This window comes from Bubalus kerabau, chromosome X (assembly GCF_029407905.1).
Source record: "Bubalus kerabau isolate K-KA32 ecotype Philippines breed swamp buffalo chromosome X, PCC_UOA_SB_1v2, whole genome shotgun sequence".
Lineage (NCBI taxonomy): Eukaryota > Metazoa > Chordata > Mammalia > Artiodactyla > Bovidae > Bubalus > Bubalus kerabau.
In genome coordinates this window covers 41,504,041-41,527,612 of record NC_073647.1, presented here as the reverse complement: position 1 = coordinate 41,527,612, position 23,572 = coordinate 41,504,041, and the positions used below count along the sequence as shown (strand labels likewise).

At 40.0% G+C, this 23,572-nt stretch overlaps 1 protein-coding gene across 1 annotated transcript in view; it reads right to left on the bottom strand.

Moving 5' to 3' along the window:
* Positions 1–23,572, bottom strand: part of AFF2 (ALF transcription elongation factor 2) — a 357,949-nt gene that overhangs the window by 324,428 nt on the left and 9,949 nt on the right. The window lies entirely within an intron of this gene.

The window sequence follows — 23,572 nt, the reverse complement described above, 5'->3', positions numbered from 1 at the left end:
GTCATATTCTGGTAGGAATCTAGGAGGGAGCTATGAACTATATGAAAGATATTTGGCAGTTTTGAGCATTAAATTCCAAAATCCTTACACACACGTGAACGTGAACTCGGAAATGGCTCACATTTATATTGGCAGTTCACCAGAATTGTTGTTATTCATTATAAAAAAAAAATAGCCATGTGTTCAATGGTATTTTATCCTTCAATTCGAGAGTTTGGGGCTTTCATTTAGGTATTTATCATTCTGAATACCTTATCCAATGTTTAAAAAATCAAACTCATCGCAAAATTAAGTCATCACTTGAAGTAATTTGTGCTAATCAGGAATGAAACCTTAACATTGCTATCAAATAGTCTACATGACCCTTTGGCATACTCCGCTAGGTCCTGCCATGAAATAGGCATAACTCACTAGGTTGAGAACATTCCTAGTTTTGTTTAAATAACTCAGGAAGTAACTAGTGCATGAAGGTAATTATTAAATTCCTTTTAGCCACTGGTCACAACCCTTCCACCTCCTTCACCCACTCTCCTGGCTGGAGTCAGCACCGGGATCTGAGTTCACCATGACCTAACAGATCACTCCACACTGCTCAGTATTGTGGTTCAGAGTCAATTGGCTTGCATTGGTTTGGACTTTAATTTGGGTTTTAACACATTTCATTTGAACTTAAGCACCTCCAGAAGTGCCTTTAGACAGAAATGTCTAACCTGGAATCCTCTTCTAATTTACGCTACTTGAATCGGAAAAGCTTATTTTTTTTTTTTTTTCAAGTACACATTTACTTCCACTTAGCCGCTGGAGTTAAAAACTGCTTTGGTTTCTAAACATGTATAATATAGATAATGCCTATGGAAAAACAGGTTCTAACAAACTCAAGGTTAAAAGAGGGCAAGGTTAGTCAAAATGAAGACATTTCCCTTTTGAGTGTATTGTACAACAAAGTGCAGCTGCAATGACCTGATTTCTACTTTACCAAATAATTACAATTGCATTTCCCAATTTAGCTACTGGGGTGCTCACTCTGGAAATTGATACTTGCTGACTGAGGGACACTTTCAAACTTAGGAGCACCACTCTGACATTTTGAAAATCAAATAGGTGTGTAGGTGGCCAGGCATAGATTTGTTCTAAGTGCCTTGCCGCTGTTTTGAGTGGTTACAGGAATTTGTGCTCTGAATAGAGAGCCCAGGTTAGGAAATTGGGACTCGGGCTCATTAACAGTGTGCTTACAGGTGATCCCTTTAATCAGTCAGACTTGCTATCTCACCTTGTAAAACTGTTTTGCAGAAATGTATTCCATTTCTCACAAATGCTGTTGGGGCTCCCATGTAACATTGCAAAAACATTCTGTATTCGAAGCCACACGTACAAATTTAAAGGTCAACCAAAAGCTTCCTTCAAAATCAAAACTATTAGACATGGCTAAATTCAAAGAAGCTGTAATTCTAAGGGCTGACTTTAACCAATTCAAAAGCCTTCTGATTAGTAAAGGGTAATTCTAGTCATTCATTATTTTATAAAAATAATGATTCTACTTTTTAAAAAGATAGCCTCCATCATGTCCTCTCAATGATGATGCTTTTACATTTTTAAATGCTTTTCAGATCTAGCTTGTACATCAGTCTATCTTCATTTAAAATATTTGCACAGGCTTACACACAGGGTAACTTCTGGGCAGCTAGGTATGGGTGGAAGTAATGTATGTCAGGCACAAATTCATTTTAATGATGAAAAGTCAACAGAAAGCAAGTTTCTCTTGGACAAGTTGCCTCGTAAAGAGAAATGCTTTAAACAGTTCCCCAAATCTCAACAGCCAGCACAAGTCAGTGATGCCAGAAAAGTGGTCTTCTGAGAGGCAACAAGCCAACTGAAAGTCTCTCACCCTTGGAAGGGCTCAAGGCTAAACGTTGACAAGGGATAAGCAAAGCATGTGGGGCCGGTGTTTTCTCAAGATGAAGGCTGAGTGGAATGAAGGTCAGCCAGGTTTGGAAACCTTCCAAACAAGAACTGCAGTTACAACTTAACAATGCAGATGGGAGAAACAGGCCCTGGATACAAACTCTATGCTTAAAAGACATCTCCTACCTAACACTGGCATGAGCAAAATTAACATAGCAGTCATTCAGTGCCACTTCAGACCCTGCCCCCTATCCACAAAAAAAAAAAAGTAAAATGGAAAAAGGTAATTCCACATGGGCAACTCGGAGTTCATAAACACCCCAAGTTAGAGTTCAATACATGGCATTTTAACCTCAAATGTCAATCCATTTCGTTAGACTGATATGGTCCTGCTAATAACACCACAGTGATTAAGAACACACATGGCACTCTTCTTGGACAGATAAAAGGGTCTGGGAAGCTCTAGCCTTGCATGCACAATTCACTTTACAGTTTAAATAGAGCTTGAACATCCATGACCTCAGTATATTTTCATACAGCCTTTTAAGAAAATTAGAGCTGGGATTCCTTCTCCCTCTGATAGAGGTGAGAAATATTCAGCTCAGAGAAGGGATTTGGTATGTATGACCAATATCAGAAGACCCCAAACCTCAACTTAGATCAGCTGGATGATGGATGGTCAAGTTCTCTTCTAATCGCTCCACTCAGTTCGCCTCCAGCAAGGGTTTGGTGTGGCAAGACGCATATTCACAGTCATTCCCGTCCCTCCAGAACTATTGTCCTTCTAATAATAATAACAAAAATGGAAATAATAATATCTGCTATTTCCTGAGCAGATATTTTTCAAGACAGTTTACCAAAGACCTGAGGTTTAGGAATTATGGCCTATCCAAATCACCAGCCAAAAAACTCTCTGAAATAATACAGGTAAGGATCATTTAATATAAATTTTTGATTCAAAAGTACAGAGTTAACTATTGTAAACCAAATCACAAAAATTTTGTTTTGAAAAATCATTTCCTTTTTCATGGAAGTGAATAAGCATGCCTTGATCTATAATGAAGATTTCAATCTTGCTATATCAGTATCCTTGCTTGAAACGCCTACCATCTTCCATCCATCCATCCATCCATCTATCCATCCACCCACCTGTTCACGCATGCACCCAGTCACCAATGTACAGGTATGAAATACCTACTTGGTGTCTAGTCTTGGACAAGACCTCATTGCTCTTCTCTAGTGCCTGCATTTTGCATCTTTCTCAGGAGCGGACTGGTCCAGCAGCCCTTTCTTGCTCAGGTAATCTGAGAAACTCATTCACATGACTCTTGGCTGTGGCCCACGGTGGCAGGGGGCCGTTGCCACTTCCATTCAAAGGATTGTAGATGTCAGGAACAAGCTTAGCCCACATGGTGTGTGTGTGCTAAGTCTTTTCGAATAATTACTCGTTTTATTTTGGACAAAATAAGTGCAAAGCAATGAAAAGCTGAATGGAAGGTCTTTTGTTTGTGTAATGAGTATTTATTCCACCAGTTTTCTTAAAATTAGGATTACATACGTTTAAGCCCTGCAATCAAAACATTCACCATACACAAAGCCAACCTGAGTCACCTGTACGATGACCAGCTGAGTAACTTTTGATTTTAAACCCAACCACCCATCGCCACCCTCCTTTTATTCCTTCACTAAATATCATGTTTGTAAAGCTACAGAATAAGTTTGTACATCAACTACAGTATGTATTTGTCACCTGCTGCTTCTGTTCTGTTGTTACACAGGCTTTTGTGTGTATATGTGTATACATCTGGGTTTGTGTGTGTGAGTATGGGTGCTCCTACCTAAATCTTGAGGTATCCATCAGTACATCAAAACAAAAACATGCCAAACACAGATGATGATCATGGGTATCTGTGAGAGGTATGAAAGCACAGAGCCCTCAGTAGAGGGGGAGACAGACCCCAAAACCCCATGGAGCACATGACGATCAACATCCAAATAGAAGGCTCATTTTAGAATTTGCTTATGTTAGGAATTCAGTGTGGGATTATGTTTGTTAATTTTTCCCCATACACTCATTCTCTTTTAAATATTGGGGATTCTTTTAAAGCACCAGTAGTTTGTTGACTGGTGGGACTAGAAAGAGGAGAAAGAGCTCTCAAGAAAATACCCTAAGTAAGCCCCAAGCCACTGCTCTCAGCATTGTGAGAAGCGGCATGTGCCTGGCACCTAGCCATGGACCCATGTGACTTCAGTGATCTCATGTGATGCCTCAGTACCATGAAGTAGGGGTCACTGTCCTTGCTTTATAGATGAGGAAACTGACACTCTGAGAGCTTGAGAAACCTGCCCCAGTCACAAAACTAGAGGCGATGGAGCTGCTGTTCAAATATGGCTCTACCCTCCACCATTTTCCTCCATTATACCAAAGGTCTTCATTTTGTGCACATGGATTCCTTGAAGGGTCCACAGATTGTTTTCCGAAAGACTAACCAATGGTATACAAAACTGGGTATATCCTTTTGCCCATTTTGCTGGATGGGGTAGCTACATATTTCATCAGCTTCTCAAAATGGTCTTGCTGTTGTTGTTTAGTCGCTCTGTCAGGCCTGACTCTTTGCAACCTCATGCCTAAGACCACACAAAACAGTGAGCTATGGTGACTTCACCCTAATGCTCCATAGGACCTGGTGCGCATGGCAATACTTCTCTAGACCAGCCTGCACCTCTACTTCCTCTGGCCTCCCATAGCACTCTGCACATTCCCTGACATTTTACCTTGCTTTGTTACTTGAATATGAATCTCAGCTGCCTTGCTAGAAGTAAATTTCTGGAATGTAGGGCACAATCTTGCTTAACTTCGTCTCCCTCAAAGCCCCAGAACAGTCCTCTATACATAAGTATTCCTTGACAAAGGTCAAACGAGGCTGATTTTGTGACTGGTTTGTTATCAAAACTGTTCTTACTTCTCTTCTTGCTATTGGGTCATCCAATTCCCCTCATCCAGAAACCTCACCTCTTCAAATCCTAGCCTGCGTTGTTGGCCAGTCTCAGGGCCTTCATCTTCAAGAAAGGCCTGCATGCAAAATGCCTTGATATCTGTACCTTGTTATCACACAACTGAATATACATGTTCTTCTGACTACTGTCTAATTGCCTCAAATATACTATGGACTCATCCATTCTTCAGAGGCCTAGTTAACTTATTCAACACATGTTTAATGAGCACCTACTCTTTGCCAAGAACTCTGACTGGAATTGGCAAAAAATCCAGTCATCTCTTCTTCTAACACCTTCAGATACCTGATAAAGACTGAAATTACATTATGCATGTCGATGTGCCTGATACATAATAAATGAATGAATAACTATCCATCTTACCTTGAGATTGCTTTTGTTCTTCCTAATAGTTCAGAACGGGCTCATTTTATTCCTTCCATCTTTAGAAACATTGATTTGCTCTGAAACTAGTGTGCTTGTTCAGGATTATGGGATTTATTAAACTTAAAAAACATTTTCTAATTAATTTATAGAGTTAATAAAGTAATGACCTTCATATTTATATTTGAAATCTGGAGTCACATAAATGGCACTGAGAATCTTCAAATAAGCTGAAGTTACTGCCTCCTTGCCTTGGGGATGGAGGTGTCAAAGCTGATAATTCTGTGACCTACAACCTTGGGATTTTACATACCTAGGAAGGGAGGAGAGCAGGGGTAATGGAAACTTATTTTAAGAGGAAACAGAATAAGAAAAAGCAGTGTGGACTGTTCTAATGGAAATGGGTTTAGTTTGGCAAGGTGAGCGGGTCGTGGAACTTCCACTTGGCATCACTAACATCTTAGCTGTCCAGGATGTTACCCAACCAACAGAAAAACTGAGGCCGTTCATCTGGGACAATATTCTGTCAGGGCCCTTCCATTTCTCAAGAGTCTTCTTTTTCAAATACTACACAAATGAATAATTAAAGAAGAGACTGAAAATACATATTAAGAGTTTTTTTAAACCATGTTCTCAAGGCTTTTTTTATCCCATTTAAATTTTAAAGGTAATTATATTGCCTACTGCCAAGAAAGTTAACACTAATTATTGCAATAAATAATGCTGTACAGGTTAAATAGAAAATGCAAAGACAAAAATGCCTAATGGTTTATTCAAAACAGGAAGCACAACACTGTTATTCTGAGCTTGAAGTGCTATCTCCTCTTGATTTATGAAGATGCAATTTTTTAAAAACTTCTCTTGGTAAAGCTTTTTTTTCCCTATACCATTTGACTTTACTACAAGATTACCATTAAAAAATTAACAGTCATCTTTGCTCAGCAGTGATTAAATGTAATTTTGGCTTGTTTTATTATATGGCTTTTATGTGTATATTGTTATATGGTTTGGAGAGAAATATATTTATGTCTACCTATGTAAATCACATAAGGAATGATGTAGCAATTAAAATCCACAAACTAAATCTATTATTATGTTTGTTCATAATTTATCTCCAACTCAATATGTATTTTAACATGATAAAGCATTGCTATATAACACGTGGTGATTTTTAACAGCAATTTGCATTAATTCTACTTAAGAGTTGAAACAGTAATAATAAAATGTAGAAAATGCCTTTTTATTGTGGTTTTGCCTGTGTAGAAAGCACTGGCATTCAATCTTTCAATCTTCCCAAACTCTAAAGGCTAATTTCAGGAAGATTCAATAACACACTGCAGCTGCAATTTCATTTCTTTTCTTCCCAGAAGGTGAAATGAACATATTTATGTGGTGGGCATGCTGCTTCTTTCATAAGTCAAAATACAGAAGAAGCAAGATGTTGTTTTTTTTCCTATGACTAATATATTTGCTGGAGTGTCCCAACTAAGGACTTTTATCCATAACTTTGAGTTGTGGAAAGTGGCCAAGTGCCACTTTGCACTTGATTATTTTTGATGCACGTGCTCTCACATGAAGTTATCATCTGTGGCTTTTAAGGACTTTCCCATTCCTGGGTGAGAAATGTGCAGCCTAAGAGCTGACTCATTTGAAAAGACCCTGATGCTGGGAAAGACTGAAGGTATGAGGAATGAACATATTTATGTGGATTGAAGGCAGGAGAACGGGATGACAGAGGATGAGATGGTTGGATGGCATCACCGACTCAATGGACACGAGACTGAGTAAATTCCAGGAGTTGGTGATGGGCAGGCAGACCTGGCATGCTGCAGTTCATGGGGTCACAAAAAGTCGGACACGACTGAGCAACTGAACTGAACTGAACTGAAGAGCCAACTAATGCAATTCTATTAAGCCAGTTGACATTGTTGGCTTTGCAGACTCCTTCCAGCATCAAGAGTCTGTAATTCTATAAATTGCACCATTGTTCTTTAAGATGCTGATGGCTTTGTTCTTTGAACTTAAGGTACTGAGTTACAAGTCTAGAGTTCAAGGCTCAGCTCTGTAAGTAGTCATGGTGTGGTCTTCTCTGAGACCTCTCACACCTGCTTTCCATGTTCTTCACTGCAAAATGTGAGGCTCTTAGCTCCCAACCTCTCCCTGTTTAGAATATTTTCTGAACAGGAAAGTATCAAGAAGTTACAGAGATAATTTCAAACAGTTGAGAAAAGGAGTAGATAAGCAAAATAAGGTAAATATATTATGATTAATTCTGCAATAATTGAAAAACACAATTTTAATCCCAGTAACTATGAACTGCAAAAATGTTGTAAACTCAATTCTAGTCCTTTCTTCTGCCTCCACTCCAGAAATTCATGACCTTAACTGAATGGCAATCTACATGTCCAGCAAACAAAGGCAAGGAAGTTGAGCTGAACAATTTTCCAGGTAAAATTTATACAGATGGTCAGTTGTAATAATCCTACACCAAGTCTACCAGGGCTTGCTGGTGCCTCAGATGGTAATGAATTTGCCTGCAGTGCAGGAGACCCAGGTTTGATACCTGAGTTGGGAAGATCCTCTGGAGAAGGGAATGGCTACCCACTCCACTATTCTTACCTGGAGAATTCCATGGACAGAGGAGCCCAGTGGGCTACAGTCCATGGAGTCACAAAGAGCTGGACACAACTGAGTGACTAACACTTTCACTCTCAAGTCTGCCAAAAACAAAAGATATGTTTTATCACTAAAGATTATTTCTTAGAGTGGGGGGTTGGGGAGGATGATGTAGAGTTGTAAGTTAACCCCAACTCTCTATTTGAAGCAGATGCCCTGTGTACACAGCTTGAGTCCAAAGGGGAAAAAAAAAAAAAACCTCAGGAAAGATCATAGCAAAGCCCACAGCTATCACTACAAGAGAAATGCAACTGGTAATGTGCTCATCTGACTTCCAAAAATTACAAAATACAAAACATAATTTAATATTTAATATACTCAATAACTTATAGGAAAATTCACTTATTTTCTGCGATTTCTAAGAAAGCATTCAGCATATTTTCCTATGCTTTCTAAAGTACTAATAAAATCTTTATGAGTTATTAATTTTAAGTGGTGAATCAAAAGAGGCCATTTATAGGAAATCCTTCATTGGAGCATAAGAAAATAATCATGATTTTTTCATACAAAGCTTTGAACAAACAGCACTGTGCAAACATTAATCAAATATCATGACATTCAAAGCCTATAATATCATGACAGCATGACGATAAAAGAGATAAAGGAAGAAGCTTTTCTGCTTTGTGAAGATTTGTGTGTCAAAGAAAAGAATCTTAGATAATGGTGCTTACCAGCCATTGGTTGCCCTAGCCTGAAACCTGAGTCATTTTAGATCCTCTCAGTGGGCTTCCTCTCAATGGCCCATCTAATTAGTCACCAAATCTCATCAAATCAACTCTCATCTCACCAAATCTGCTTCATTGACTATTCTAAAGCCTTTGACTGTGTGGATCACAACAAACTGTAAAATTCTTCAAGAGATGGGAACATCGGACCACCTTACCTGCCTCCTGATAAATCTGTATGAAGGTCTAGAAGCAACAGTTAGAACCAGACATGGAACAACAGACTGGTTCCAAATTGGGAAAGGAGTATGTCAGGGCTGTATATTGTTACCCTGCTTATTTAACTTATATGCAGAGTACACCATGCAAAATTCTGGGCTGGATGAAGCACAAGCTGGAATCAAGATTGCTGGGAGAAATATCAATAACCTCAGATATGCAGATGAAACCACCCTTATGGCAGAAAGCAAAGAGGAACTAAAGAGCCTCTTGATGAAAGTGAAAGAGGAGAGAGAAAAGGCTAGCTTAAAACTCAAAATTCAAAAAAACTAAGATCATGGCATCCGGTCCCATCACTTCATGGCAAATAGATGGGGAAACAATGGAAACAGTGAGGGACTTTATTTTCCTGGGCTCCAAAATCACTGCAGATGGTGACCGCAACCATGAAATTAAAAGACGCTTGCTCCTTGGAAGAAAAGCTATGAGCAGCCTAGATAGCAGATTAAAAAGCAGAGACAATACTTTGCCAACAAAGGTCCATCTAGTCAAAGCTATGGCTTTTTCAGTAGCCACAAAGGGATGTAAGAGTTGGACCATAAAGAACGCTGAGCACCGAAAAATTGATGCTTTTCAAATGTGGTGTTGGAGAAGATGCTTGAGATTCCCTTGGACTGCAAGGAGATCCAACCAGTCAATCCTAAAGGAAATCAGTCCTGAATTTCATTGGAAGGACTGATTCTGAAGCTGAGAGTCCAATCCTTTGGCCACCTGATGGGAAGAACAAACTCATTGGAAAAGACCCTGATGCTGGGAAAGATTGAAGGCAGGAGGAGAAGGGGACGACAGAGGATGAGACAGTTGGATAGCATCACCGACTCAACAGACATGAGTCTGAGCAAGCTCTGGGAGTTGGTGATGGACAGGGAAGCTTGGCATGCTGCATTCCATGGGGTTGCAAATAGTCAGACACGATTGAGCGACTGAACTGAAACTGAATTAGGCATCAAATCTCATCAAATCAACCTTTAAAATCTATCTCAGGGCTTCCCTGGTGGTCCAGTGGTTAAGAATCCACCTTTCAGTTCAGGGGTACAAGTTTGATTCCTGGTTGGGGAGCTAAGATCCCACATGCCTTGCCCACTTGCCTCATGGTTAAAGAAACAAAACATAAAACAGAAACAATATTGCAGCAAATTCAACAAAGACTTTAAAAATGGTTCACATTAAAAGAAAATCTATCTCAAAATTGGCTCTAATTCAAACTGCTAGAATATCTGGCCTGGAATATTTCAACAGCCTGCTCAGGGTCTTTCTGCCTCAAACCTTGCAAGCCCTATCACACTGACCACCCCTTTCCCCCATTCCCCAGCCAATTCCCCCACCAGAGTGACTTTTCTAAAACATTTGCTGTACTTGTAGCATTCAAAGTCTCCTCCTCACCTAGAGCTGACATGAAGATCCTGATCTTCCCAAGCAATATCCCCTCCTAACTCCCCAAACACAGCTGATGGTTTTGTGTCTCATGAATCCCAGGAGTCAATGGGCCCACCTATAACTTGATGTGGGCTTACATGGTAGGAAATGCCTGTACAGCCACTTCTTCACCAAGAGAACTTCTAATCACACTGCAAGTTACTTCCTCCTTTAAGAAGCTTTCCTGAACATGTCACACACCCTTAGTCGCTCTCTCCACTCCCACAGAATACTGAACAATCATCTATTAATATTATATTTCACTGTGATTTTTCTGCTTTTGTGTCCATATTCCCTGACTTAAGCTACTTAAGATCAAGCAATATGCCTTCAGCATTTCAGTCTTCCAGCTTTTAGCACAGTGGGAGGAACACAATAAATAAATCCAATCAATCAATCAAAGAAGATATGAGGTCTTACAGGCATTCTCTTCTAATGGGTCTTTCCAACAATAGATATAATAATATTTTCAGATTTAAATCATCCCAATTCATAACATCAGGCTGAATATAAACAACTTGAAATATTACACTGTTGTTTATATGCTTGTCCTTGGGCCAGGTTTTGGACTTGTATATCCAAAAAAACTATTTTCTTTGAGACTTATTTTAGGTGGATTGTGGATTCAGACTTAGCTCTCTCATATGGGTCCTTTTTACCCATCAATCTTGCCTGGGAAGGGGTATTACATCTTCCCATTTTCCCAAGGATCCTGAGGCCACATTTGTTCAAATACGTATCATAGAGCCGCAGAGAGATTGTTTCCGTGTCTCAATACAAAGGAGAGACCATGTGACAAGACTCCACTCAGAGGAGCAACCTGGTCTTCATTTCCAGCAGGTGTCCAGGAGGGCATATCTGGATGTCCCTTGGGAAGCTGGCTCCCCCAGTAAGTTTGCATCAAGACCTGAATGAACAGGAGATGACGACAGGCAGAGGAAGGCCTGCCATAAAGCCAGGGTCATCTCCTTAACCAGTTTCAGAAGTCATCAGTCCCACTGTAGCCTATATGAATAATGATGCCTAAAACTGCAAGATGGCAGCTACTTCTCCCTTTGACAACCTAGTTAATGAAATTGCAACACAACTGTAACATTCTTCAATGATACCGTCTTTAAGCAGTGGGCTATCAGATTCATTCATTTGGCTAAGATACGATATCTTTTTTTTTTTTTCCCCCATGCATCTTAGCTTGAAGTTTTAGCTCAACCTCATTTCACCTTTGAAACCTCAACAGAATAGATCCTTTCCTTTATTATTTCTTCATTCGAAGTCACCTCAAAACTTAGATACTGTACTGCCTTGGAGGCTGGGCAAGAACTTCATGAAGTACCAAGAAAGCCATCATTCTCTAGCCTTCTCCTCCCAGAATTCCACTGGCTTTCTGTGGTTCCCCTAGAGAGACACACAGACAATGGCACAGGTACATGTACACATGCATACACAATACCCCACATGCCAGTTACAAAGAGCCTAAGAGGCTTCCACAAACCATCGGCCTTTTCATTCCATTTAACCCAAATTCTCAGGCTGTGTGAGAGGACTTGATATTCCTAGAAACTTGGAAATCCCTCCCACCCCACATCCAAGTCAAATACACACTTTAATCCTCCCAATCCATAAGGGATTCCAGAATCCTAATTGTGTTTACACTAGGTTCTTTTCCCCCCCAAAAAATGATAGGATCAGCTTCCTTTTAGTGGTTATCTCTGAGATCATCTCTGTATCCTGTGATTCTGAGCCCAGACTGGGCACACAAATGGTCCCCTGCCCTAGGAGCTGAGCTATGCCATTTCTAAGAAAGCAAAAGATCAAATGCCCTTCTTCCCATGAGTCAATAAGGAAAGAGAATCCCCTTGAACAGAGATGTTATTTGTGGTGTGAAGACTATTTATAATCCTGAGTATCAGGCCTTCTCCTCCATCTGCTTATAAGCCTGAGGGAGCCTGTCTTCAACTGACAGGTCCTACCTCCACTATTGACACACCTCTCTTGACTCTAGGATTCTGCAAGTTGCACAACTGACCTTCTTCACCTCTCTACTCAAAGCCATCTTCCTATTGATGACAAGTAGAGCAAGCCGATGTTTTTTGTCTGAAGCTTTGTCTTGATCTAGGCCACAAGTCAGCACACTGAATTGCAAGTCACATGCAGCCAACCACCTGTTTTTTTTTCTTTTTTTGGTATGGCTCACAGGCTGAGAATGGTTTCTACATTGCAAGATGGTTGAAAGAAATCAAAAGGATATTTTGTGACACATGGAAATAGAGGATATTTGACTTTTGGTATTCACATATAAAATTTTATTGGCATATAGCCTTTCCCTTTCACTGATGTATTGTCTATGGCCGTTCTCATGCTACAGTGACACAGCTGAGGATCTGCCTCAGACTGTATGGCCTACATGACTGAAAATATTTACTTCACGGAAAAAAATTGCCCACCTAAGCTCAAGTTCATAATCAAGGCAACTGCATTGATAAATGATTTTTTCTCTATTACTTAATTAGAAAGAAACATTATAGTTACTATTCTAAAGGATTTTTAAAAGTCACTTCTCCACAATTGGATTTAACAGTTTATCCACAGTCAAATTTAAGAGCTTAAAGAGAATCTGGCTCAGAACCTTTGAGGAGTAAACCTGATTTTAGTTGTGAGGTGTGGAAGCCCACCTCCCTCTTGTGGACTGGCTAAGGTTTTTCCTAATGAACTCTGCTGGCCCCCCTCCATCTTCAGTCTGGGAAATGTGAAGGATTACAGTTCTCATAGTGGGTTGACTGATGGCCCCCTACAACTCATGTCTACCTAGAACTTCAAACTGTAACACTATTTGGAAATATGGGCTTTGCAGATGTAATTAGTTAAGGATCTAGACATGAAGTCATCTTGGATACAGAGTGGGCCCTACAGTCGATTACTGATGCCCTTATAAGAAAAGGAGAGGGCACAGAGAGACATACAGAGAAGAAGGCCATGTGGAGACAAAGGCGGAGAGTGGAATGATGCGGCTATAAGCCAAGGAATGCCTGGGGCCACCAGAAACTGGAAGAGGCTAGGAAGGATCCTGTTCTAGAACCTTTGGAGAGTGCTCAACCCTGCCAATATATTTTTGGATTTATAGCCTCCATAACTGTGAAAGGATAACTTCTGGTATTTTAACCTGCCCAGTTTATGATACTTTTGTTATACCACGTATGGAAAACTAATACTGCGTTGGCCAAAAAGTTCATTTGCATTTTTCTAACATCCTCTGGAAAATCCTGAATAAACTTTTTGGCCAACCCAATATATCTCCCATTTCCAGAATATGGTAAAAATTTCAAAGACCTTTCACAACTATTTAGTTTATGGATTCTCAGTGATTTTCTGAGTAGGCAGTCTATGGATTCCCTGTCCTCTTTTGCTAAGGTACAGGGAGACTTACCTATTCAACATGTAGATAAAAGCAAGGGAGCCTTCCTGTTCCTTGCTGACTACTCTTGGAATTCAATGATCTGTAAGTTTTTCCCATTACTGTACTCAGGGGGGGCCTCAAACATTTGAGATACATCTTGTTCCTCCTATAACAATTATTTACATGCCCACTTTTAATTGATCCCTCATTCACATCTAATGTTTATCTAGAATATAGTTGTTTCAGCTGCAGAAATCCAGATTTTAGCTCTGTTGTCTGAGCATTCTGCTAAAATTATCCTACCAAATAGACAAAAAACAAAACTTTATGAACCAAGAAAAGGTCCTCTAACAAGCTGTGTCATATGTTACTCATTGAGGAATATTACAAAAACACTACTTCTCACCATATTTGTAAATCAAAAACACATGAGTGTAACCTGTACTACCATAGGGAAAATTGCTCTGTTGGAAGGTTTGGCCCCTGACTTTTGAAATATGAACCCATCAGGGGAATTTCAACTTAAGCTGGATTCAGCTCATTATTCTCTTGCCCCTCATGTGCCATGAGAGAAGCTAATTTTAGAAAATTAATCCATACATATAAAGTAGCACACTGGACACCAAAGAGCATCATGGAGATGGCACTAGTGACCTGGGTTATTGTCCCAGCATTGCCATTTGCTGACTGAGTGATTTTAGGTTAGTAACCCTTAGTTTCTCTAAGTCTACATGTCTGCCCTTGCAAAAAGAGAATGATGATAATCCCAGGCTCTGTGAGAATCTAGTCAAAGTAGGATGGCTGGGGTTTGGGGAAATGGGGAGATATTAGTAAAGGGGTACAAAGTTTCAGTGACGCTGGATGAATAAATTCTAGAGATAATATATAGCATGGTGGCTCTAGTTAATAATACCGTATTGTACACTTTCATTTTGATATTTGGCAAAACTAATACAATTATGTAAAGTTTAAAAATAAAATAAAATTTAAAAAAATAAAATATTAACATCATCAAAGCAAAAAAAAAAAAAAGAAATTTGCTAAGAAGGTAGATCTTAAGTATTCTCACCACATGTGCGCGCACACACACACACACACACACACAAAATGGTAGCTGTGTGAGGTGATGGATATGTTCATTAGCATTATTGTAGAGGTTATTTTACAATGTTTATGTATATCAAAACATCAAGCTGTACACTGTAAACATGTACAATTGTTAGCTGTCAACTATACCTCAATAAAGCTAGAAAAAATTATATGAAAACGACTGTAAACTCTAAGTATAAAAGGCAATAGATGTTTGTTATTGTCACCTATATTATAAACTCTATTCAGTAACCAAAGCATAGCACTTTTTAAAAAGATAATTAAAGATCATTTGCTTTCATGTCAATTAAAAAATGCTTACGAGACTTACAATAGCCATAAAGACTTTTATAACTCCTCTATAAAACTCTTCACATTCACTATTTGGCATGAATCAATATGGTTATCTACCTGTCAATTTTTCTTATTCTTGAACACAGAATGTGAGCAGTCTGTTTTATGACTGACTCAGAATGTACTAAGCTAATCGATATATCCAGTGATAACAGGATGATTTGGAACACACGGAACAAAAGCTTACCACTTTACTGCATACTGAATCTGTCAAAATATTTTCCTAGAAGTAATGTGAAAATAGAAGTTCTCCATCTTTCATTATGTTAGTGGGTGGTGACAGAAGTATGAGCAGGCTATTTCCTGAGTTCACAGTTTGGTGTTTTCCAGTGAAATGCAGCCTATAGTTGTTTTATGTTTTTTCTTTAAAAAAAAATGAGTTGAAATATACTAATAATCCAGGAGGAATTGGCATCCAACCCCAAAAGAAGATCCAATTCTTGTTTGCCTGTATTGGCATAGTCTTAAAAATCTCCCAAGTGTTCTGAAGGATGGTAGTGAGCGGCAAGCAGGCAGGCCTCACACCCTCCATGTCATTCTGAGGCACATGCTCTTAGAGGGTAGGCGGGAGGGAGGCAATGGCTGAAGGAAATTTACAAACAAGGTGGCCTTCACCTTAACCATAAAGGAGAAGCATATCCTAAGAGATGTACGGCTAGAAGAAACCTCACAGATGAGCTAACCTAAACACCTTCAATAACAAGAGGCCTACACTGGTAAAATCACTCAAGTTCACCAAGCAAGTCCAGGCTAGAAGAGGAACCACAACTCAGCAAACCTCATTCAAACTATACTTTGTGATACACCACACATTCATCCACATAAGACTTACTTCCAGTTTGCTCACAAAGAATTAATAAAAGCACTAATAAATCATGATGTTTTATCATTATTAGTGATGATTTAAATTGGCATAGTATAAAAATTAAAGGTTTTTTTCAGATTAAGAATAAATCAATCTTTCCAACAGGAAAAAAATGTTTAAAGTGACAAGGGATTTACAAGCACAGAACTCCAAGATCATTGAACCAAATCATTGAAATTAATTTTAAAAAAATGGAATGTTGAAATAGCTAACTTGGTTCTGGGATGCTAATGGTGGAGTCAGTTACATACAGCCTTAGAAAAGAAATATATATATATATATATATATATATATATGCTAAAGAAGAGGACTTGAGGAAATGAGAAGGAAAAAAAAAGAGAGTTAGGTATTTACATAATCTTTAGGAAGCCAAAGTTGACCTCTCTTCCTGAGTTTGGCTACAGAGAATGAAGGGAGATGGGCTAACAGAGGACAAGGGAGAAGAGTGGTTTAGAACAACCATTTCAGCCCGACTTTAGAGCCTCCAGAAAGCATGTGAGGAAACCGATGCCCACAGAACAAGAAATGTGATGTGCTTTCACGTAATGGAATGGAGAACACAGTAGCTCAGAAATTACTGCTCAAGTCGGTGACAGTGACTGGCCTGAGAGTTCCTAGGTCAGCCCCCATGAAGCCACTGGGATAATGGGGCTTCAAGTCCAGCATCATAGTCTGGATGCCACATCGCCCAGGCACTCTAGACATTACCAACTCTGGCTTTCTGAGCTCTGTCTCACTCTGGTCCCAACCCGCAGTTGCAGACACAGCAGTTTATCATCAGAGTATACCTCACATGTTCTTATCTTTTTTTTTCACCTGCAAGTCTCTCCACCCATCACTCATTTGCATACATGTGAACTGTTCTTCCCTCCAGATCCCTCTTTATCTATTGTGATTCCACCCAGTATTCAAGGTCAAGTTCAAAATCTATCTTGCTTTGTAAATTTGTATCATCTTTTTAGATTTCGCATTTAAGTGATATCATATGATATTTGTCTTTCTGTCTGACTTCACTAAAAAGAAACAGACTCACAGACTTTGAAAACATTTATGGTTACCAAAGGGGAAAGGGGAGTAAGGAAAACTTAGGATCTTGGTATTACCATATAGACACTGCTGCTGTGTCACTTCAATCATGTCCGACTCTGTGCGACCCCATAGACAGCAGCCCACCAGGCTCCCCCATCCTTGGGATTCTCCAGGCAAGAACACTGGAGTGGGTTGCCATTTCCTTCTCCAATGCATGAAAGTGAAAAGTGAAAGTGAAGTCGCTCAGTCGTGTCCAACTCTCCTTGACCTCATGGACTGCAGTCTACCAGGCTCATCTGTCCATGGGATTTTCCAGACAAGAGTACTGAAGGGGGGTGCCATTGCCTTCTCCACATATAGACACTATTATATATAAAAAAAGATAATCAACAAGGACTTACTGTATAGCAAGCTCTACTCAATATTCTGTAATAGGAATATAAGGGAAAAGAATCTGTAAAAGAATACATATATGCATATGTATAACTGAATCACTTTGCTGTACACCTGAAACTAACACAACATTGTAAATCAACTATACTCCAATATAAAATAAAAAATTAAATTAAAACCTCTATCTTGCATTCCATCTCTGTGAAACCTTCCAGGGTTACTTCTATGCATCACTTTCTGGTGAGACAGCTTTATGAATGTGAGGAGGGTCTCGGCCACCCCTCCCCAAAACACCTTTTTAAATCATTGAAATATGACAATCTTAATTAAATCCTCTCCTAGCAGCTCTGACCTCTCCATCACAAAGAATGTGAGGCTCCAAGTCCTACTTCCATTACTGACTAGTCTTTTCAGATGCTCAGTGAAGGCCACTTCATTCAGCTTAGGGGGACACTAAAGTTGAGGCAGGGGCAGATAAAGAGGTGTGGTAAGGAAAAGGAATTTTAATCCCAATGAGATCAAGAAATTGGAAGAGTTAGTCCAAAGCATAAAGAAAAAGTAACCACTAGATAATGGACTGGCAGAGAATATACAAAGCTTTCTGGTTCTTATTCTTCAATGGAATAAATCTGAAGGTCAAAGTCTCTGCTGGCACCCTTGAAATGTGAGGCCTTTCCAAGATGTCTCCATTTTTTACCAATGAGGTGGGAATTACACCAGTTACAGTCATAGACTGAATACTATCTTATTTCCATAAGAACGGACAAAGAAATAAATTCGCAATGTATATCAAGTAAAGAAATGCTTAGCATGGCTTGCACACAGCAGCTAAATGGCCTTCCATTCTTTAAAGGATCTGCCTCAGTGGTTTCTGTGTAGCTGCTCGGATGCAACCAGTACACGAATGGTAAGTTCCCAGCATTCTCTCTTGTTCTCACATGAGGGACCTGAGCTTCCTATTCACTTATAATAAATAAAGCTAATTACCCCCCAATGTTCACTGCATCTGATATAAAACAAAGCAAGCGCAGTCACAACTGTGAACAATAACTTTTCAGCTGGTTGACAAAGCTAGCCACTAAAATAAGCTAAAGCCAAATCCCATTATTCATATCAGTTTCGTTCAACTTTTCTAAAGGCTTCCAATTTGGAGACAATTGGAGCCTCAGATAGTTTTAGGTCACAGCCAAGAGCACCTTGGAGGGCAAATGATCCTTTACGGTGATGACACTCTACACATTCTTACTGAACTTCTGAAAGCCTATTGAGCTAGGATGAAAATGCTTAATATGTCACTGATCCTTCCATTTGCATGGAATTATTTACTTCCCAAAAGATACTAATAACACATTGTACCAAAATGCAAAACTATCTACACCAGATTTTTTTTTAATCCTAATGAAAAAAGAAGCAAAACATCTGTAATGAAACCAGGCATAACGTTACATTTATTAGCAAATTCATTTCCTAATAAAACACCACCTGTGAGCAACCCTCAGTTTCCACTTGATATAAATAGGTCTTTTACTATTTTCAGATGTAGTCCCCCCAAAATTCTTCTAAGTGCAACTGCAGAACAGTTTTTTTTTCTTTTGGTTGCCTGGAATGATAATAGACTGTTTTTAAATATGTCATTTCTTTAAAAAGCATGATTCAATTGAAATGCTGACCTTTGGCAATAAAGTGGGTTGGATTTTATTAGTATTTATTAATATCATTATTATCGATACAGAAATTATAAGAAGGAAGGAAACTTTCAAGGATGGAAACTAAAATGTCCCCACTATGTAAATAAGCATAGACACAGCAACAAATACGAGCACACACGCATGTACATTTAATTTCAGTAATCGTTTCTTGTCTCTCAACACACTAATATCATCATATCTGCTTATTTATATATCTTAGAATGTCTCTTTTTCCTGATGATTCAACCCCTTACTGCACCCAAATGCACTTCACAAACACATTAGCCTCCTATGCCTCGAGCCAGGGCAAGAGCTAGGAAAACTCAAAGAAATATCATGACCTCTCTATGGACAAGCTTTTTCAGTAATAATTCAAAATAATGCTACAAGTCATCGAAGATGGCTACTTTGACTAGGGACTCAGAACCTCACGCTTGGAACTCTTGGCGCCAGGAACTGGGGCTGAATTCTAATGGTAAGTGCTTTTGAAAAGTGCATCAAGATTTAATAGCATGAATTTCCAGACTTGGTCAGAGTTTTAGCCACATCAATTCCATTAGGTTCAAAGCTCCATAAGGCCCCACCCTGCCTATATTGCTGCCCACGTTTTAATCTACACCCTTCTAAATTGTCTCTTAGGCTAGCTAGCTTCTCATTCCCTTTCTGCCTATTTTTGGTTTCCACACTGCCCTTGAAGCCTGTATATTCTCCTAACCTTAGGGGCCCAAGCTTTTCTCCAGCCCTCCCTCAAGTCCTTCCTAGAGACCCATATTTTGCGTGCACACAGGCTGCTCCTGGGTCATCATCTCTAGAGCTGATGACAGCTCAGACTCTTTTTGGAAATGTACATCTAGTTGGTATACCTGAGCACTGAGTGAAAACACTGGGTTTCTTCCATATCTGGGACAACTGTGTTGTGAATGTGTAAGAGAGAAGATTACACTGGAGTGGATCTCACTGTTTCTGTGCCTCTCGTTCTGTCAATGAGGTGTTGATACATGCTGCCAGCTCTTGATGGGCCAGTGCTATTATTTCCAAACTAGTCCTTAGTCATGGAACTGCCATGTAAAGAGGGAACAGCAGCAGATACCAGGACAAGAGAAGGGGCAAGAATGGGAGGGGCGGCCTCCCATTAGATGCCCCTTCTTTCAAAGTAGGTTGCTTTCTGCCTTTTAAGTATCACACTCCTGTATTAAGTCATCCAGGGAAAATGAAGATTAGGATTTCCAAATGACCGTGCGGGACAAGAGCAAAGTAAGGCACAGGCAGTCTGGGTGAAACTAAGGAAATATACCTGAGGATGGATTTTCTAGCGATGGTTTACCTTTGTTCGCATATTTGATTAACACTGTGGTTTAGAAAATGTAATCAAGTAACCATTTTTGAAGTTCATTCATTCAACAAACATTTATTGAGTATCTACTATGTGTCAGGCGTTTGCTAGGCACTTGGGATACAGAAAAGAAATGAGATATTCCTTGTCCTCAGGGAGCTCACAGTCTAATAGAAGAGACAGACACATAAATGAATAACTACAATACAATGAGAGAAGGGCCAAAGTGTATAGAAGGCGCTTGGGTGAGCCCAGAGAAAGGAGCTTGTCCTTAAGCCTGGTGGCATCAGTGAAGCATTTATGAAGAGAGTGATGACCGAGTAGACTTGAAGGAGAAACAAGACTTCACCAGGAAGATTGAGGAGCAAAGGGAGAGACAGTCTAGGTTGAGTAGACAGCAAGTACAAAAGCAAGGAAGTGTGACAAAGCATGACATAATGGGGAGCCACAAGTCACTCTGCATGGCCAAGATCTCATCTTCATATGACGAAGCAGTGAGATATGAGGTCAGGTAAGGAGTATGAAATCACAGAGTGAAGAGCACTGAATGTGGGACTAAGAAATTGGACTTTTTCCTGGAAACGATGAGAAGACATGGAAGACTCCAAGGGAGGGAGTGACATGATCAGATCTTCCCATCACATCAGCCTAAATGCAGGATGGGTTGAAAGAGAGGTGAGACTAGAGGGGGGGACACCAGACAGGAGATGGCCTAGGCAAGAGATACTCACAGGAGCTTGGAAGGTGGTGAGGGTGAAGAGGTCACAGACTGGAGAGATACTTGACAAGACGTGATGAGGGATGAGAAAGCCTTCCTCAGAGATCAATGAAAGAAATAGAAGAAAACAATAGAATGGGAAAGACTAGAGATCTCTTCAATAAAATTAGAGATACCAAGGGAACATTTCACGCAAAGACGGGCTCAATAAAGGACAGAAATGGTATGGACCTAACAGAAGCAGAAGATATTAAGAAGAGGTGGCAAGAATACACAGAAGAACTGAACAGAAAAGATCTTCATGACCCAGATAATCACGATGGTGTGATCACTCACCTAAGCCAGACATCCTGGAATGTGAAGTCAAGTGGGCCATCTTTACAAACAAAGCTAGTGGAGGTGATGGAATTCCAGTTGAGCTATCTCAAATCCTAAAAGATGATGCTGTGAAAGTGTTGTAGTCAATATGCCAGCAAATTTAGAAAACTCAGCAGTGGCCACAGGACTGGAAAAGGTCAGTTTTCATTCCAATCCCTAAGAAAAGCAATGCCAAAGAATACTCAAACTACCACACAATTGCACTCATCTCACACACTAGTAAAGTAATGCTCAAAATTCTCCGAGCCAGGCTTCAGCAATACGTGAACCGTGAACTTCCAGGTGTTCAAGCTGGTTTTACAAAAGGCAGAGGAACCAGAGATCAAATTGCCAACATCCATTGGATCATGGAAAAAGCAAGAAAATTCCAGAAAAGCATCTACTTCTGCTTTATTGACTATGTCAAAGCCTTTGACTATGTGGATCACAATACACTGTGGAAAATTCTGAAAGAGATGGGAATACCAGACCACCTGACCTGCCTCTTGAGAAATCTGTATGCAGGTCAGGAAGCAACAGTTAGAACTGGACATGGAACAGCAGACTGGTTCCAAATAGGAAAAGGAGCACATCCAGACTGTATATTGTCACCCTGCTTATTTAACTTATATGCAGAGTATATCATGAGAAACGCTGGGCTGGATGAAGCATAAGCTAGAATCAAGATTGCCGGGAGAAATATCAATAACCTCAGATATGCAGATGACACCACCCCTATGGCAGAAAGTGAAGAGGAACCAAAAACCCTCTTGATGAAAGTTGAAAGAGGAGAGTGAAAAAGTTGGCTTAAAGCTCAACATTCAGAAAACTAGGATCATGGCATCTGGTCCCATCACTTCATGGCAAATAGATGGGGAAACAGTGTCAGACTTTATTTTTTGGGGCTCCAAAATCACTGCAGATGGTGATTGCAGCCATGAAATTAAAAGACGCTTACTCCTTGGAAGGAAAGTTATGACCAACCTAGACAGCATATTAAAAAGCAGAGACATTATTTTGCCAACAAAGGTCCATCTAGTCAAAGCTATGGTTTTTCCAATAATCATGTATGGATGTGAGAGTTGGACTATAAAGAAAACTGAGCACCAAAGAATTGATGCTTTTGAACTGTGGTGCTGGAGAAGACTCTTAAGAGTCCCTTGGACTGCAGAGAAATCCAACCAGTCAATCCTAAAGGAGATCAGTCCTGGGTGTTCATTGGAAAGACTGATGCTGAAGCTGAAACTCCAATACTTTGGCCACCTGATGCGAAGAACTGACTCATTGGAAAAGACCCTGATGCTGGGAAAGATTGAAGATGAGAGGAGAAGGGGACGAGAGGATGAGATGTTTGGATGGTATCACCGACTCAATGAACATGAGTTTGAGTAAACTCCGGGAGTTGGTGATGGACAAGGAGGCCTGGAGTGCTGCAGTTCATGGGGTTGCAAAGAGTCAGACACGACTAAGTGACTGAACTGAACTAACTGAACTGATGAGGCATGATGATACAAACAGCAGAACTGTCTGAGAAATGAAACAATACTCTAAACATGCATCCAGAAAATACAGCCAACAGCCCCAGTCCTCCCACCCCTTGCGTGCCCATCATCCCACGCAATCAGTGCATCTGCTGAGCATGAATAAAGGAAGAAGAGCTGGAGGGCACATAGGGTCAGACTTCTCTAATTCAGACACCACTAACTTGGACTCTGCGACAAATCAGACACACTGTGACTCCTAGCGAGTGAGAATTTCAACCTACTTTCTTCCTCTGTGTCTTTTCAAGCCTTTCATCACCAGTAAAAGCAGAGGTTTCTTCCAATCAAGCACTTGAGGTGCAGTAGACAGCTGCTTACATGGTGGCCTCTGAGGGGCACCCAGTGTCTACCCCCCACCCAGGGAGCTTAAGGCCTGGGATCCAATCATTAGCAATTCATTCCTCTGGGAAAGGTTTTTGTCCCCCTGGACTTCCCTTTTATAAGGCAATGCTTCCTGAGATAGGTAAAATTGTTAGTCATTCTGAACCCAGTGGG